Below are 8,949 nucleotides of genomic sequence, written 5' to 3'. Positions count from 1 at the left end.
CCTGTGGACTGTAGCCTGCGAGGCTCCTCTGTCCATGGGCTTCTCCAGCAAGAATACTGGAGTGAGTTGCCATTTCCTTCTCCAGGGGATCTTCCTGACCCAGGAATTGAAGTTGAGTCTCCTGACCTCCTGCATTGGTGGGCAATGTGCTGGATGACAGTTTACTTACTCATGAATGGACTCTATTAACTGAAATCCAAGGACAGGGAGGCCTGGCCTGCTACAGTTCATGGGGTCGCAAAGTGTCGGACATGACTGAGAGACTGAACTGAACTGACTGAACAGCAAAATAGAACCAAAGAAAAAAAAATTACCCAAACTAACTCAGACAAGAATAAGTCAAACTAAACCAAACCAAACCAAAGAGAATCTACGTATAGGAGAAATGGCAGAAAAATGAGCACAAATACAATAAAATAATAAATTCTTAAAAATTCCTATATTGTAATTTTGACTTTCACATTATTTCTAGTTGGAAAAGCATGGAGAACTAAAATTAATGGTATTCTCAAAGGAGATAATTCAAAGGAACTATGTAAGAACATAAATTTAATTGGCTTATTTCTGTCTTTAAAAGTTTAGTATTAATTGCTCATTTCTGTAAGGCAACTTGAAATAATAAGAAAATAATTTGTATTTTATTTATCAGCACATTACAGTATGCTTATATTGCCTCTAAATGAGACAGAGACATTGAAAAACCACTTTTTCTCTCTCATCTCACTTGCCCCCTCCTGCTCAGTATTTCTGATGATTCACATTATCAGTCAACAAGTTTAAGAAAGTTCTTCACATATGACTAAAATTTACAAATCCTATTTTCAGGAGCGAGACACTTTGGTATTTATAAAATGCTTAAAGAAGATAATTAGTGGTGGCATAATTTTCTTTCAGTTAATGGGTTATGGAAGACTTTCTCCTTTATGACAGTCTCTTTTGTCTCAGAAAGTAAAACCCCATTGCACTAGTTATCACAGGATTAACCTAGTTGAGTCATGGTTAGGTGTAAGAACACTTTGTTTTTTTTTTTAATCTCACATCTTCAAAAGTATCTCTCCCAAAGTCATCTGCTTGCTCAAAGATTCCCATTTTAGGGGGATGCTTCCTTAAATAGAAAATGAATGTAAACTATTTATCACAGCTCTTGGTACTATATTACATCAGCTCTACTGAAGAGGTAATGGGCACTAAGATGTTAAACTTTCCAAAATGAGAAAATAGTGGTAGGGCTAGGATACAGACAGACAACTCTTAATTAGTGCATTTAATGAATCAACTATTTTTACTCTGAAAACAGCGTGGTTACTTTTAAGTCAAGAGGATTTGATTAGGTGAACCGTAACTTTATTTTAGGATAGGACAAAGCCATGGAAGACACAACCATTTAGCTCAGGGCACATTCATATATGTGAAGTTGATGCCAGCTGCCAGCAGCCCCTTGACTGCTATAGACCTTGGTTTTCCACTGATGAATCTTCCATGTGAATGCAGAAGTAGATGCTCCTAAAGCCATGTGCTACTCCAAGTAACCCATCTGCTCCATCAGGTTACCAGTTCAAAAGGGACAGAAATAAGGATGCTTGTATTAGGCAAAATTTAGTGTGAAAAGGAAAATGGGATTCTAAAAATATCAGTGAGTAAGACATTAGTTCAGTCAGTTCAGTCGCTCAGTCATGTCCGACTCTTTGCGACCCCATGAATCGCAGCACGCCAGGCCTCCCTGTCCATCACCAACTCCCAGAGTTCACCCAGACCCACGTCCATCGAGTCAGTGATGCCATCCAGCCATCTCATCCTCTGTCGTCCCCTTCTCCTCCTGCCCCCAATCCCTCCCAGCAGCAGAGTCTTTTCCAATGAGTCAACTCTTCACATGAGGTGGCCAAAGTACTGGAGTTTCAGCTTTAGCATCATTCCTTCCAAAGAACACCTAGGGCTGATCTCCTTCAGAATGGACTGGTTGGATCTCCTTTCAGTCCAAGGGACTCTCAGGAGTCTTCTCCAACACCACAATTCAAGTAAGACATTAGAAAAGCCTAAAACTGTAGAAACATGCCCACTCGTCCAGTGCTCATGCTGACTCCACCTGTACAATTGTTTCCATGCTTTCTCACTCTCGGATATTAAATAACTATCATTTAAAGCTTTTATTTTAAAAACCATGTTTGTAAACATTTAGGTATGTCTTTCTATGTGACAAATGCCATACCAGTTGTCTAAAACCAGCTAATGCACTTGGAAACTTACTGAATAGTTATATTGCAGGAGAAACAGAAAATATGTATATTACTACCTGCAAGTAATAAAAGGAAGTTGGCTTCAATGATCAGCAAGTGGCAATGGGCTTGCTAGCATCCTCTGGAAGACTCTCCGCAAGGCAGGTTTTTGGTGTCTATTTTTCTCTTTCCCTTCGTTTCTCCTTCATACCGCTTCATATTATAAGAACAAAACAACTAAAAAACAAAAAAGTAAAAAAAAAGAAAAACTCCAAAGGAACCTTTGGTGACTCTTTCTCCTCCTGCCCTTTCCATTTATAGATGAAGAAATTGACAAATACAGAAACCTCTGCCTCTACCACCAACCAAAAAAAAAAAAAATTAAGTTACTGGAGAGAAGTCAGACAGCTAATGCTGAAAAAAATTAAAACAAAAGAAAATTAAGCATAGGCTATTGATTATTTTAGAAAAGTAACACAATGTAAACATTTGAATCTAAAGCAAAGTCAATAAATCACAGAACTATAGAGTAAGTGTCTCAAATATGTCATCCAAAGTCACCCACTGTGAATCTCATGGCTAGCTCAGTGGGAAAGCTAGAAGCAAAGTCTCCACTGATGGTCTTCTTCAGCTTCTTAAATTCCAGACTATCTCAAATGTCTCCTGATTCTCACCTGATGTCAACCTGCTGCTTTTTACATGCACTAACAGAACATTTCAAAACTCCTTCCTCTTTTATGAGGTTAGTCTATGTGACAGGAATTGGGGAATTTAGAACTACAGAGCAAGACAAATAAGATATCAAAGAACTAATACTTACATGGGCAATCCAACAATAAACATGTAAACAAATAAGTAAGCAAATTTATTGACAAATTGAAAAAAAAAAAACAAACCTGAAAATTGTTATTACCACAAAGGACCTAATTGGACCAAAAGATATAAGTGAAATTGAGAAAAACAAGGTGGTCAGGAAAGAGCTCTCTGTGGCTGTGACATTTGAGCTGAATCCAGAGAATGGCAAGGAGGCGGGGGCGAGCTGGGAAGCCTCCATAGGTGGCCCTAGTGGTAAAGCACCCGCCTGTCAATGCAGGAGACAAAAGAGACATGGGTTTGATTTCTGGGTTGGGACGATCCCCTGGAGGAGGAAATGGCAACCCACTCCAGTATTTTGGCTTGGAGAATCCTGTGGACAGAGGAGCCTGGTGGGCAACAGTCCACAGGGTCTCAAAGAGTTGGACACTACTGAAGCGACTTAGCATGAAGGCATGCCTGCTACAGACTGGGAATGAGACGAATGCCAAGAATTCAGGGACAAACCCTTTGGGCAGAGGGACTGGTGAGACCTGTCTGCTGGCTATGTCTATCAATAGAGCAAAGGAGAGCTCTCTAAGGGTGAAAAGGCAAATGCAAGGGCCAGAGCAGGAAAGCTCAGACACCTTCCAGAAATGGTAAGACAGCAACATTCGTTGGAGTGAAGGACACATCCTGGGGCTAATAGGTAGGCAGAGGTCAGGTGAGGACTAGCCCCTAAATTTTCTGTGAAGGCATGAAATGGATGGAGACATTGGAGGCTTTTAAATGTCTTCTTTGTTTATCCTGGAGTGGACTTTGTTTGGTTGATTCAGATTTTAAAAGGTGTCAGGGAACTCATCTTTTTAAAGTCCTCAGGGAAATCTTTTCCAAAAGAAAAATAATCAACCTTCACATGTGATTATTAAGTTTGAAATAAACAAACTTAACTAGCTCACATTTTAAATAAAGTGTGAAATGTGATGTTTTGACTGCTTTTAATTTGTAATCTAATTTTAAAATCTTTTGTTTTTAAATCAGCATCTAAAAAACACTGCATTTATTTTCTGTAGCTTACCTGTAATAGATTGCAGATAATAATAGATAGATCACTGTCCCACTGACTCCTTTTAAATTAAGAGGTATTTAGGAGTACTTAACAGGTGGCTCTAGAGGTAAAGAACCCAAAGCAGAAGACATAGAGATAAGAGTTCCATCCTTGGGTCAGGAAGATCCCCTGGAGGAGGGCATGGCAACCCACTCCAGTATTCTTGCCTAGAAAATTCCATAGACAGAGAAGCCTGGTGGGCTTCAGTCCATGGGGTCACAAAGAGTCAGACACAACAAAGAGATTTAGCACAGCACAAAACAAAGAAAATAGAAAAACTGAAAACTGCTTTCCATCTGTTCAAGGTGATTACTGATAGCACACCATATCAATTTTGCATTGGGAATCTAAAGCAGACAGTCTTTTAATTGTCAGTGTAAACAACTATGAATTTTTTAGTTTATGGAACACACAAGTGGATAAACAGCTATTTTTACAGTTCTATTACTGTGTTCTTTTTAATTAGATACAGAATGCTTACTAAACCTTAAACTTGATGTCAATAAAACCATCAATAGACATTTATCAAAAGTTTACAAGGTTTAAGGTGCTCTACTGAGTGGTAGTTATTCATAGACAAAATCCAGAGGATTACAATCTAGGAGGGGAAAACTAGATACACATGAAAAGATGACCAATAAGACTAGGTAGCATAGAATAAATTAAAACTCAGTGGTAGAGATCAGAAAGTCATCGAGGTTCAGATTTGGAAACGTTTCAAAACTGAGTCGAAGTTCACACTACACATTGGGAAAAGAAAGTCTGAGCCAGGTGGAGAGGAGAGTAGGAACTGGGGAGGGCAAAGCAGATAAAAATGGAAAATACTAAACAATTGCTCTAGTCCAATCCCTCTGTCTTGTCAAAAATTTAAAAACCGTATAAATTAAAGCCAGCTCAATAAAAGTATTCAGTAAGAGTTTACTGTGCACAACATAACAGTTTGTGAACTGCATGCATACTCAGTCAGTCAGATGTGTTCAACTCTTTGTGACCCTATGGACTCTAGCCTGCTAGGCTCTGCATCCATGGGATTCTTTAGGCAAGAATACTGGAGTGGATTGACATTTCCTCCTCCAGGGAATCTTCCTGACCCAGGGATTGAATCCGAGTCTCCTGCATTTCAGGCAGATTCTTTACTACCATCTGAACTACCAGGGAAGCCCAGTTTGTGAACTAGAAGTCTTCAAATTCAAAACCAATGTGAAGAGGCAGGACATAACAGGGTGACTTAAGAAGTGAAAAGCAGGAAGTCATCTAACTTTTACAAAGATTATTTATTACCATAAGTGTTTCTAGACAGCAGGTTAAAGGTGCTTGTGTTATACCATTTAAGAAAATAATAAAGTTTATTTTTTGGTTATCAGAGGCACTTATAAGAAATGGGCTTGTTAGGTGGCACAAATAGTAAGGAATCTGCCTGCCAATTCAGGAGACCTAAGAGAGACTCGGGTTTTAACCCTCATTTGAAAAGGTCCCCTGGAGGAGCAAATGGCAACCCACTCCAGTATTCTTGCCAGGAGAGTCCCACGGACAGAGGAGCCTGGCAGGCTACAGTCCATGGGGTTACAGAGTCAGACACCACTGAAAAACTAAAAACACAGGCAGACATGCATGTGGATTAAATGGTTTTGTCTGTTTGGGGAATTCTCTAGCCTGGTCTCATTTTATTTTATTTGAATGGTCTTAAAGCCCCTAAGCAGCCCATGGGTTAAAACTGGATCACATTAACCATTTCTGATTCTGTTTCTACAGTTCTAGCCCTCTGTCAGAGAAACTATGACAGGTTCTACCTCTTGCCATGGATTATTTCTGTGGGTCCTAAGAGGGTGTGCCCATGTGCTCAGCCACGTCCTCTCTGCTCCCTTGGAGGGCCCATCATCCCTTGCTCCTTCTGGCGACGAAGATGATGCTGTGCTGGTGAGGAGCAGCAGAGAGAGGCCTCACTGCTGTCTCAGGTCCTACTGTCTTCCCGGAAAGAGCAGTAGGTTGGACCCAGGGCCCCATCTCCTTCTTGCTACCCACCCTTCCTCCATCGTAGCTCACTGCTGCTGAGATGTGCAGTGTCTCACTGTGGTCTCTCCGGTTGTAACTATACACAGTCACAGACTGAAAGGGGAAAATCCCCTTCTTTTAGCATTGTGCTGTTCATGCTGCTACATGAGCCCAGAAATAAGACTGACTTTGCTCCGTCTCTCTTGCAAGCTGTTCAGTTCAGTCGCTCAGTCGTGTCCGACTCTTTGTGACCTCATGAATCGCAGCACGCCAGGCCTCCCTGTTCATCACCAACTCCTGAAGTTCACTCAGACTCAAGTCTATCGAGTCAGTGATGCCATCCAGCCATCTCATCCTCTGTCGTCCCCTTCTCCTCCTCCTGCCCACAATCTCTCCCAGCATCAGAGTCTTTTCCAGTGAGTCAACTCTTTGCATCAGGTTGCCAAAGTACTGGAGTTTCAGCTGTAGCACCATTCCTTCCAAAGAAATCCTAGAGCTGATCTCCTTCAGAATGGACTGGTTGGATCTCCTTGCAGTCCAAGGGACTCTCAAGTGTCTTCTCCCACACCACAGTTCAAAAGCATCAATTCTTCAGCACTCAGCTTTCTTCACAGTCCAACTCTCACATCCATACATGACTACAGGAAAAACCATAGCCTTGACTTGACGGACCTTTGTTGGCAAAGTAATGTCTCTGCTTTTGAATATGCTATCTAGGTTGGTCATAACTTTCCTTCCAAGGAGTAAGCGTCTTTTAATTTCATGGCTGCAGTCACCATCTGCAGTGATTTTGGAGCCCCCCCCCAAAAAAAAAAATAGAGTCTGACACTGTTTCCACTGTTTCCCCATCTATTTCCCATGAAGTTATGGGACCAGATGCCATGATCTTCGTTTTCTGAATGTTGAGTTTTAAGCCAACATTGCAAGCTGTTAGTAAACTCAATTCATTTCTTTTTACTCCTAGAATAATCTCTCATCTCAGGCCTCACACATGAACTGATGAATTGATGATAGTGGGGCCTGATGACAAAATCAAACTAATAGATCCAAAACCTTCAAGGCTTTACTGTGAAGAATAATGTCATGCGGTAGATGAGCTACTGAAAGAATACTATTTTCTGAAAGCAGCAGTAATAACTGGGAAAACTTGCCATGAATGAAGGCAAAGGTTTCCTCTTCTCAATCACTTTTGGAAGGAGGGTCAGCCTGGCTTAGGAGCTTTATAAACATGACCTGGAGAGCCTGGTAGTGCAGGAGCCACATTCCCCACTCTAGTCCCATTACTGCTCAACCTTGGTGATCTTCAAGGTCATCTTGTGGCTTTGGATTTCAGATTCTTTTCTATCTGAAAAAAAAATGAGATCAGCTTAAATAGTTTTTGTTTGTTTGTTTTTCTTCCTAAAATTCTACAAGTGTGTATACATACTAAAGATCATTCTATTCCCATGTGTTTGTAGATATCAACTCAATCTAAATAAACACACAATACTTCCATGTGGGACCCTTGAAGTTCTGTCAAGTCAGCCCTGTTGACTCAATAAGTATGATTATCAAGCATATACCGTACATGACTATTAATAATGAATATTAATCTGCAAACTCTGGAGAGCAAAAGCAAAGCCTGTTTTAAAATTTTGTTTAAATCAACATAAATCTTCCCTGGTGGCTCAGACAGTAAAGAATCCACCTACAATGCAAGAGACCTGGGTTTGATCCCTAGGTTGGGACGATCCCCTGGAGAAGAGAATAGCTACCCACTTCAGTGTTTTGGCCTGGAGAATTCCATGGACAGAGGAGCCTGGCAGGCTACAGTCCATGGGGTCACAAAGAGTGGGACGCAACTGAGTAACTTTCACTTTCAAAGCTACCTCCAAACCTCTCCCTGCCCACTCCAATACCCTCTGGAAGGAGATTCTATTTTAATTAGTGTCAAGGCCTTTCCTTTCAACAAAATGGCTCTAGAAATTGAGATGACTAAGTAACTTCTGAAACAGGAGCAGGACCTTAAATCTTGACCTGCATTATGACACCTGCTGCTGTTCCCGTTTGCTATAACTGCCAGAAGTCCACTCATGAGCTATTAGCGGGCATAGACATTTTCACAGAGGTGAATGGCTCCATCCAGTGTCCAGGCACCCCTCATACACATGCTTCCAAACCCTTGAAGTCCTACCTTCTCGCCAGGGCATCCCCACACAGCAGATCGCAAAGGTCCACAGATGACAAGGTTCACCCATCTTTGCTTCCTCCAAATTTCTAAGAATTCCCTCCTTTCTAATTCTGTACCCAGAGTCTCTTCAATGAGCTGGGCATTTACTTAGCAGAGAAAGGAGCTATTATCTGATGTCTTACCTATGAAATTATCCATATTTAAGGTGATGAATATACATAGGCCTTGTTACTTGCTTGAATGGGAAGACAGGAAATTAAAGAAAAAACATATATACATTTATATTTTAACAGATTATCCTGCTTACAATTCCTTGCCTTAGGGCAAAGGTAAATGACTCATTTAACTAGCAAAAAACAAGGATAAAAATTAGCACTGGCTTTGGGGAAATAAAATCAAGTTCATGGGTGCTCTTTTGCAGGTTTTAAAATTGACTCTAGGTCAGGTAGATAATTCCCTCTAGTTTATACTGCCAAAAAGAGAAATGAAAACCTCCAAGTCTAAATTAAGACAATTATACCAAATTTTTAATTTGAAATTACAAGTGTAAATTTCTGAACAATCATAGTAAACTGCCTAGATTTGCCTCTTATCTATCCAACTACACTTTTTTCTCCAATTAACTGATACTCCCTGCCTAGCTCCATACTTGAATACCCCATTCTTTTCTTAGA

The 8,949-nt window shown here is 40.6% G+C and overlaps 1 long non-coding RNA gene across 1 annotated transcript; it reads right to left on the bottom strand.

Annotated features, from left to right (window-relative positions):
• Positions 1-1,337: 1,337 nt before the first annotated feature.
• LOC133230945 (uncharacterized) lies at positions 1,338-6,293 on the bottom strand. Its single transcript, XR_009731000.1, has 3 exons — positions 5,904-6,293; positions 2,291-2,450; positions 1,338-1,534 (listed from the first exon to the last, which is right to left on the bottom strand). It is a non-coding gene; the product is annotated as an uncharacterized LOC133230945 (long non-coding RNA).
• Positions 6,294-8,949: the final 2,656 nt, after the last annotated feature.

This window comes from Bos javanicus, chromosome 1 (genome assembly GCF_032452875.1).
Source record: "Bos javanicus breed banteng chromosome 1, ARS-OSU_banteng_1.0, whole genome shotgun sequence".
Taxonomy (NCBI): domain Eukaryota; kingdom Metazoa; phylum Chordata; class Mammalia; order Artiodactyla; family Bovidae; genus Bos; species Bos javanicus.
The sequence above is the reverse complement of the archived record's forward strand: the minus strand, read 5'-3'. Positions and strand labels throughout refer to the sequence as shown.